We start from the raw sequence: 9,409 nt of genomic DNA, 5'->3' as shown, positions 1-9,409 counted from the left end.
CGCCGTCTTCGAACCCAACCGCCCGAGAGTAAAATCTCATTTTCTCCGACGCCGATCGTCTTCAACAACCGCTACTCCTCCATCTCCATACGCCCTCATCTACCGTACACATCCAACCGTCGCGCACCCTCTTCGCACTCCGACACCGGCTTCCGATTGATGTTTGATTTTCCGATTCGTGGTGGTCTTGGAGTTGTGCTGTTGGATCTTCCGATTGATTGAATATGGAAGAAGAAAGGGGGGGAGAGAGAGAGAGAAATTGTGAGCGTATGATAGAGAGAGAACGAAATTGCAGGGATTTTGATTTACAAAATGGGGATAAAAAGACACAATTGCCCCTAGATATTTCAATTCAATCCAAATTAAGAAAAATATTTTACATTTTGGTCCCTATTGATCTCAACCATTAGATCAAAAAATCTAATGACTGAGATTCTTTCTTACCTTTCTCACACTTTGGGCTTTTTTTACAGGATCCTAACTCTCTATATATATATATATAATTTTGATGGCTAGAAAAGGTTAACCAAACATTTAGAAGGAGGACTTCTTTATAGTTACTAGACTACTTATTGTTAGGCATTTATAAGTTTTAAAAAGTTATGTACTTAAATTATATGATTTTTATTTTGTAACATGTACGGGTTCCAACACGACAATTAAAAGGGTGGGGGTTTATCTAATTTTTATGTGTTAAATATAAGGCGAAATAGGAAATTTTATTTTAAAGAGCTGTTACTTTTTAATATAAAAATTAGTGTCTGAGATCGAACTTATTACAAATTAAAGTAAATGAGTTGTTAAATAAACAAGCATGAGCTTGATAAAATTATGACTAAAGTGCTCTTTGAGTCAAACTCAACTCGTTGCAATTTTATAAAAGCCCGAACCAGCTCATTTGGTTTATTTACATTTAGTTTGAGAGCCATAACAAAAAGTTGAGATGGCCGAGTTGGTCTAAGGCGCCAGATTAAGGTTCTGGTCCGAAAGGGCGTGGGTTCAAATCCCACTCTCAACATTAATTTTTATTTTTATTGGATTTTACAGATTTTTGATGGCCGGTGGGTGCATGCTAGCCCATTAACATTGTTGGGCTATCTTGTTGGCCGTGAATAATTGGATGGATAATTTCTTTTTTCTTTTTTTTTTTTTTTTTGCTGAGTTTACTTAGAAGGTCTACTTGTTTAAACGTGGCAAATTAAAAAGTAGAGGCCGGTTATTGTATAAAATGTCTTAACGTACGAAGCGTACGAAATTCAGTCAACATGTGAAAATTGGTTTATAACATGCGATTTTGCTATTCTTTAACATCATGCGAATTTGTTTTTTTTAATAACATGCGAAGAATGTTTTTTTATAACCATGCGATTTTCATTTTTTTTTTTTTTGAACATGCAATCTTCTGTTTTTACATCATGCGACTTTTTGTTATAACGTGCGAATTTGACATTGCGTACGCTTCGTACATTAAGGCATATTGTACGATACACTTCCTACAAAATGACGTGACACACGAGTGAATGAGTGATATTAAATGTCGCTTTAAGTGATATAACATGAATGAACAATCTCCATGTCATATATGGTTCTAAATATTTAATAATTTATAACGCATACTATATTAATATATTAATATGTGTAGCTATGAGAACTCGTTATCAAGAACTTACAAAACTTGTATATAACTTGCTAACCAACCAGTGGCGGATTTAAAAAAATCTTTATAGAGGCAACGTTTTAAAGAAAATGGGTAACAAAATCGAAAAAAAACGCCTATTTTTTTCTAAAATTTACACTACCACCGGAGCGTTAAGCGACAATGGGGGTTACCCCTTCTAACAAGGTAGATCCACCCCGACCAACCAAATCAAGATTCAAGGTTATATTAGTAAATTTTGAGCTACCATCTTGATGAACATGAAAGGTAAACTTTTTTTTTAACAATATATTAAGTATACTATGAAATTCTGACACAATGTGAATCTAACACAAAAGTTGCGAGTTTTGAATGTAGACTAAACATGTTCGGTTAGTTTTCGAAACGGATATGCGAACATGTTTAACTAAACAAATCAGGTTCACCGGTTACGTCATTTTTTAGAAGTTTTCAAAAATATGTTTTTCTTAAAACTTAAATTGATTGTGCATTTGCGCTAAATTTTAAAAGAAAAAAAATGAGCTTCCTGTATATAGTTTAAGTCTAGTTTTTATACACACACTTGTATCCTCTTTGTTGTAAATTTGTAGTATTGAGTATCAACTAAAAGAAAAAACTCGAGTTAAATGAGTCGTGTGTGTATCAGTATTAATAGTTTGGGTTTAATTATAAAGGTACGATAATCAAAATAAAATCCGATGCTCATGCCATTCTTCTTGTTTAGGGTGAAGGGAGTGGTTACCTATTTGGAATAGGTAAACTCCGCATTCACCCAATCAGACAGTGTCACGTCAATTCACCTAAATTGTTTACCTAATGCTCAAAAACGTTGGCAGTGGTTTACCTAATGAGGTTTAGGTAAACTATTTAAAAAAAGGAAAAATGTGTGATTGGTTGAGAAAGAATGGACCACACCACACATCCATCTCTCTCCCCCTTCCCTCCCTCTCACCGACTCGGTGACCACTCACTGATTTCACCTCCCATTTCGGTAACATCCCGGTGGTAAAAAGGTTGGCGGTGGAGGGGGGTTCGGTACCGAGTGGGTTACCGCCCCCACTCCGTTCACCCTTATCTTCAGAGTTCTGAGACACATCACATTACGTTAAATCCTCTTGTCAATAATGAAAAACCAAATTAATCACATTACATCCATTTTTACATATGCATTATAAAAAAAAAATATTCTTTACCCGCGTTGCATTTTTAAAAAGTATCTTAGAATAGTATTATAGATACTTTATTACTTTTAAATACTATTTGTCAGAGTTAATTACACAAATGGTTTATATAGTTTGGTTCAGGTTATAAGTTAGAGGTCTAAGTTATAAAAGTTGCAAGTTTGAGGTTCGTGGTTTCAGTTGAGTAACATATTTGGGGTTTAGTACCAACTTTCGTTAACTTTTTTTATTAAATTTGAATAATATGGTCAAAATACCCTTTTATAACCACATAGATCATTTATGTAGTTAACTCTAATTTAATTACATGGACCATTTATGTAATGTCCTCATATAATATTTAAAAATTACTTAAACTTTAACAGATTTTTTAACTGAAGTTAGGAGTTGTTTGTTTAACTCTTAATGGTTCAGACCTCTTATTGGCTCAGTACTTAATGGTTCAGACTGTTTGTTTCACGAGCAGATGTCTGAATGGTTCAGACATTTGTCTCTGAATGGTTAAGACCTCTAATATGAATTGGTCAGAGTCTGAATGGTTAAGACCTCTAATCTAAATTGGTCAGGCATCTGCCTCTTAATGGTTCAGACTTTTTACTGGTTCAGCACTTAACCATTCAGGACTTGCGAAATAGCCCCTTAGTCTTAAAATCCAAAACATATTACAAATTTGAAACAAAAACCTCAATCTTACAACTTTTAAAAAGTTAAACCTTAAAAGTATATGACCAAATCAGAGGGACTATTTATGCAGCTAACTGTAAGTTAAACAATAAAAATGTATTTTTACTTTTTAAAGACAATCATACATGCCAATTAATTTTAACCTCAGTCCAGTATTTGTAATAACCTTATAACTTTTAGTATAATTTATCGGATCTTGGGTGGGACTTGGGAGCATGGGCCATGGTGGCCTATGAGACTTTGTTGGGCTATCTATTGGGCCGTGAAAACGGTTGATGGATAAGTTTTAGGCCTAGTTGCCACTTTCGAGATATTGGTTTGTTTAAATGTCACAAATTAGAAGGCGTATTATAGACGTTACATAAAGATTTACATGTTTAAGGTTGCTTTGTAACATTTTAATAATTCATTAATATGTTACCTCTAAATCGGTGGTAAAGTGTATTTGATTCTTTTAAAAACACATTTTAGTGGTTCATGGAGACTCTTAATGAGTAAGTTTTTAGAAAATGCTAATCGATTCGTTTTTAGAAACATGTTGATCGATTCAGAAGCTATCACTTAATCAGACATGCCTCTTAATGGCTCATCATAAGGTTGGCAAACAATCCCAAAATACCGTTTAAATTGATATAACATGAATTATTAAATAGCGCAACATGTCATAATTGCGCAACATTATAATCAAGAAGTGAATAATTATGTCAGGGTCGTCCATTAACATTCGAGGGCCCAAGGCGAGTAGAAAAAAAGGGCCACAAACACACGTCGAACGATCACTCGGTTAGGTCATCGGCGCGCGATATAAAAAGATATATACTTTACTGGATTTAATTATATATGAGAGGGTATCATAAAATAATAAATAAAAAATGTCCTTTAGAATAATAAAAAAGTTTTATTTTTAATACCTTCTTGAACAATAAAAAGGAACTCTTGAACATTAAGCTATCACTTAATCAGACATGTCTCTTAATGGCTCATCATAAGGTTGCCAAACAATCCCAAAATATTGTTTAAAGTGATATAACATGAATTTTTAAATAGCGTAACATAACATAACGACGCAACACTATAATCAAGAAGTGAATAATTATGACAGGATCGTCCATTAACATTAGAGTAGAAAAAAAGGGCCACAAACACACGTCAAACTGATCACTCAGCTAGGTCATCGACGATATAAAAAGATATATACTTTACTGAATATAATTATATATGAAAGGGTATCTAAAATAATAAATAAAAAATGTCCTTTAGAATAATAAAAAAGTTTCATTTTTAATACCTTCTTGAAGTCTTGAACAATAAAAGGAACTCTTGAAAAATAAAAAGGTAATTTTGAATACCTCATTTTTTTCCTTCTTTTTTTCTTCAACTACCAACCTCGAACCTGTGACCTCTTGATTCCAGTAGAACCAAGAAACCATCAAACCACAACAAGGCCGGTGTAAGATGTTAACCAATATTATTACTTATTCTCTGGACTACCAGTGATAGTCTGAATAAAGAGATTTGATTTGAACCCTGATAAAATAAAAGGACCTACAAAAGCAACCAATTAAAATACGTTTAGAATGGTTTTGTTAAAACTTACAATTTTTTTTTTCAATCATCTCTATATTAATTGATGGAAGGCTTATATTTTTCTTTAGGAGATGCAAGTTTAACTCTCACTTTATGTAGAGTGAAGCACTTGTAGGCAATGAAGACCTAGGAAAATATGGGTTTGATCCTTGAGCTAAATGGGTTTTACCAGTAATTTCACCGTCGTGCCTACGGATGGATGGGTTACCGGGTTTTCCCCAGAATTGATGATGGACTCGGGTTACTCTCAGAGTACTCCGTTTGATTTAGTGAGTGCCCCGAAAGTGCTCGGGTTACTATATTCGGAAAGGTTGGGTTTATTAAATAAGTTAAAAGGAACAGGCATTTGATTGTTTAAGTTGTTGAAGTCAAAGGTTGAGAGAGAGACAAAGAAATTAGTTAAAGGACTTAGACTATCTTTCAATGCATCCTTAATACTCTTGTAGTCTTGCTCTTGCAAGCCCTTACTATTAGAGGAAGGGTGCCCTTTGAGGCCCTTACTAATAAAGCCCTTAATTATGGATGGGTGTTTGTATTGGTTTTGGTGACGAGGTTGGCCCAAACTATAAGAAAAAAACTTTAATTTAAATACTGTGTAGTTGATAGGTGATAGGTGGAAATTTAGAAGAGTAAGGATATTTATAGGGTTGGAGATAAAATGAAGGTTTTAAGGATTTGTAAGGATATGATGTGGCAGACGACATGACAGCTAAGGATGCTTAAGGGCGTCCGTAGCATTGGAAATATTCTTATAACTGAATGTGGAGGTGAGTATCATCTTGTACTAATAAAGAAGCATAATAAATATGAACATTGTCTATCAAAAGAGTAACTTGTGTATTTTTATTATTAAAAATTCATCAAACCGATATTGACCGGACAACTTCGGTTTTATGGTTTTCTAAGTTGTATTTGCAATAAAGTATCTTTTTTATGTTGTAAGTTAGCGAGTGTTGATACCGCTAACGAACCACTGCTATACCGGACTTTTTTTGTTTTCTCTTCGGTTGCTATACCGAGCACCGATACCGTACTAGTGCCTTAACAAACCGAATGATAGCGACCGAAATGTTATATTTAACATTACGTCAACGTTTTTATCTACATTTTGTTGAAACCCAGCTCCCGCCACAGCAGAGCACGGGTAGTATTTACCAGTACCATAAAAATTATCGAGCCTAACAGATACCGATCAAAATCATGTTACATCCATGCGGCAATACGTGGGTTGAATTCCGCTAGCTTGTATTAATAAACTATACATTTTTATTGATATAACTATTTCTCTAGATTTAATTCTTTTAACAACAAAAAAAAATGTAGACTTTATTATTTTTGAAAAAAAAGGTATTTTAGAATACCTTATTATCTTCTTATTTCATCTTCTTCTTCGGTACCAACCTCGAACTTGCGACCTCCCGATTCCAATAGGAACATGGAAACCAACAAACCACAAGAAGGGCGGTGTCTTTATATAAACAATATTACTCTATTATACTTTAGAAATAGGAATTTTTAGTGACAGTTTATTTAAAGATGACAACAATTTCAACATCTACCAATTTCTATACTTTACGCTGTTTAAAAAAGTTAGGGTCACTTGTATTTAATTTAATTTAAAAGTTCTACATTAGGAAGTGAAATGAATAGTAAACGAAACTTGTATTAAAAAGAATTTCATTTATTATTATTACTAGTCTAACTACCGGTGTGTTACACGGGTTATTCAAAGTAAATCATATTATTTAATAGTGTTTACATAAACTTTGTCTCGCCTAAAATCGTTGGCAAAATGCACTAATACATTTGTATTTCCATGTGATATCCATCTTGACCCATTGGCGAAAAGGGTAATTTATATTGTAAAACTTGTTAGCAAAGACCTGATCAAATGCGACAAAGAGGTTAAACGAGTGTGTCAAAAAAGGCTAACATGTATTCAAATGCTTACATTTCCGAATGACTGTTTTTTAAAGTAATTCTATTATTATTATAAACATAACATGTCTTAATCATAATACAATAACTATCTTCATAATCCAAAAAGTGTTAATGGGTTACTAACTGAAGCGTTCATTAAGCAGACCATTTCATCTACCACTTATTTTCAACCAATCTAGTCGACATCATTAAACTTGTAGATTATACAGTCAATGCTATACATTGTCCCTGATCTAGTTTTTTTGCACCTTATACCTTAATGTAACCTAAGTTTAGAATGCTAACAATCTTGTTTGACTTGTTTTGATGAAAATTTCGGATTCAGACAAACTTTTAAGGTTGGATGGCCTAGCTAGGCTGGCCAAACTGGCAAACCAAATAAGAATTTTGGTAGGTTGACGATATGAACACTTTATTGTTTATTAAGATAAGAAAAATGATCATTAACAGAATACATATACATAAACAAAAATAATGAAAATGAGCTATGCAAGTATTTACCACTACACCAGATTCCATTTTCTTTCTATGGTGTCCACCTAATTATATTTATGGGGTCCTTATACAATTTAATATACCAAATCTACTAATTTTTTTTAAAACATTAGGGTCCGGGGACTTCTACCCACTCTATGTGGGTCCGCCCCTGACTATCAACACCATCAACTATTTTGTTATTGTACACAATGACCTAAATAACCAACTTAAGATTTCATAATAACCTAAAACAGTGCATTATACTAGTTATTACATTATACATAAAGTTGAGTGACTTGCATAACTTATTTTAAAAGTCTAGTATAACCTAAACTAATATATATTTTTTTGCCGGCAAAATGGGATGATATATTGAAAACAAAGAACCAAAAACCCTTAACAAGATGCTAAGGGCGATGTACAGTGATCGAACAGACAACCCCCAATATTACAAACTAACGGCAGACTTTGAACTCGCACCAATTCTCCCACGTTACACCCTGAAGTTTAGACCTATTTTTAATCCAAAGAAATGATAGTGACTTGATGTCTTCGATGATGTTATGGATTTGTGCCTCCTTTTGATTAAAGACTTTGTCATTCCTTTTTCTCCAAAGCGCCCAGGCTACCGATATTGAAATAACCGAGATGCATCTTTTGATAGTCGGATTGGAACCCAAGGAATCACCCAAACTGAATGCACTTAGAAGGTTGTGAGGTGTCGGATGGTTTTGAGACCTGATCCACATCATGGTGTTACACCAAATAATTTTAGATAATTGGCAATTAACCAGAATGTGGTTAGGTTCGTCTTTGCCATTGTTGCACCATACACATCCATCTTCCAGAGTGCTCAGACCTCTTCTCTTCAAAGCAACTTTAGAAGGAATTTTATCCATTAGAGCCCTCCAAGAGAAGAAGTTAATTTTCCTAGGAACCCATGGAGTATTGATCTCGCTAAACCGAAAAAAAGTTCAGTAATTAAATAAAAAGCCCACCACTTTTACAAATACATAATATTTTTAGTGATTTATTTCTTTATATTAATAAACTATACATTTTTATTTATATAATTGCTTCTCTAGATTTTAGTTATTACTAGTAATAAAAACATATGTAATATAATGGCTTTAATATTTATACCACTTTTACAAATTCAGTATACTTTAATTTAATGACTTTTTATATTGACGTAGATAAACTATACATTTTTATTTATATAATTGTTTCTCTAGATTTAACTTTTTTTTTAATAATAAAAAAGACATAATGGTTACAGAATTTTAATATATTTACATTTTAATGACTTCATATTTTAATAAAGCATACATTTGTATTTATATAATTGTTTCTCTAGATTTATTTTTTTATTTTTTAATAATAAAAAAGACATAAATTTAATGGCTAAAATATTTTATAAGACATTTTCGAATAATAAAAAGGTATTTTAAAGATATGTAAATGATAAAAAGGTATTTTAGAATACCTATAATTTCAACCACCTTTTTCCACCACCACCACCAACCTCGAACTTGCGGTCAATTGACTCCAAAGCTACACTAGCAACTTGGAAACCAACAAAGCACAAGGAGGCCAGTGTTATCAAGTCACAAATAATTAAATATATAGTAATTTTCACACAAGACTATAGTGGTAGTTTAATTAAAGATGATTTGAACATAAATATTTCTATACCTTATACTATTAAAAGAAAAAAGATATATTGTAATAGAAATATTTGTTTTTTACTCATACTTTGGTTTTAAATATGCCATATATTTAATAGGTTTACATCTTAAGGAGCTCCCTATTTAAACATGACTTGAAAATTTAGAAAAAAGGATATCTAGATGAGCTAGGACACGTCAATAGGATTTTATAC

General features: G+C 32.6%; 1 non-coding gene across 1 annotated transcript; it reads left to right on the top strand.

Annotated features, from left to right (window-relative positions):
- Window positions 1–937: 937 nt before the first annotated feature.
- On the top strand, window positions 938–1,018 carry TRNAL-AAG. The gene has a single exon. It is a non-coding gene; the product is annotated as a tRNA-Leu (tRNA).
- Window positions 1,019–9,409: the final 8,391 nt, after the last annotated feature.

This window comes from Helianthus annuus, chromosome 3 (assembly GCF_002127325.2).
Source record: "Helianthus annuus cultivar XRQ/B chromosome 3, HanXRQr2.0-SUNRISE, whole genome shotgun sequence".
Lineage (NCBI taxonomy): Eukaryota > Viridiplantae > Streptophyta > Magnoliopsida > Asterales > Asteraceae > Helianthus > Helianthus annuus.
This window is presented reverse-complemented; position numbering and strand designations above follow the sequence as displayed.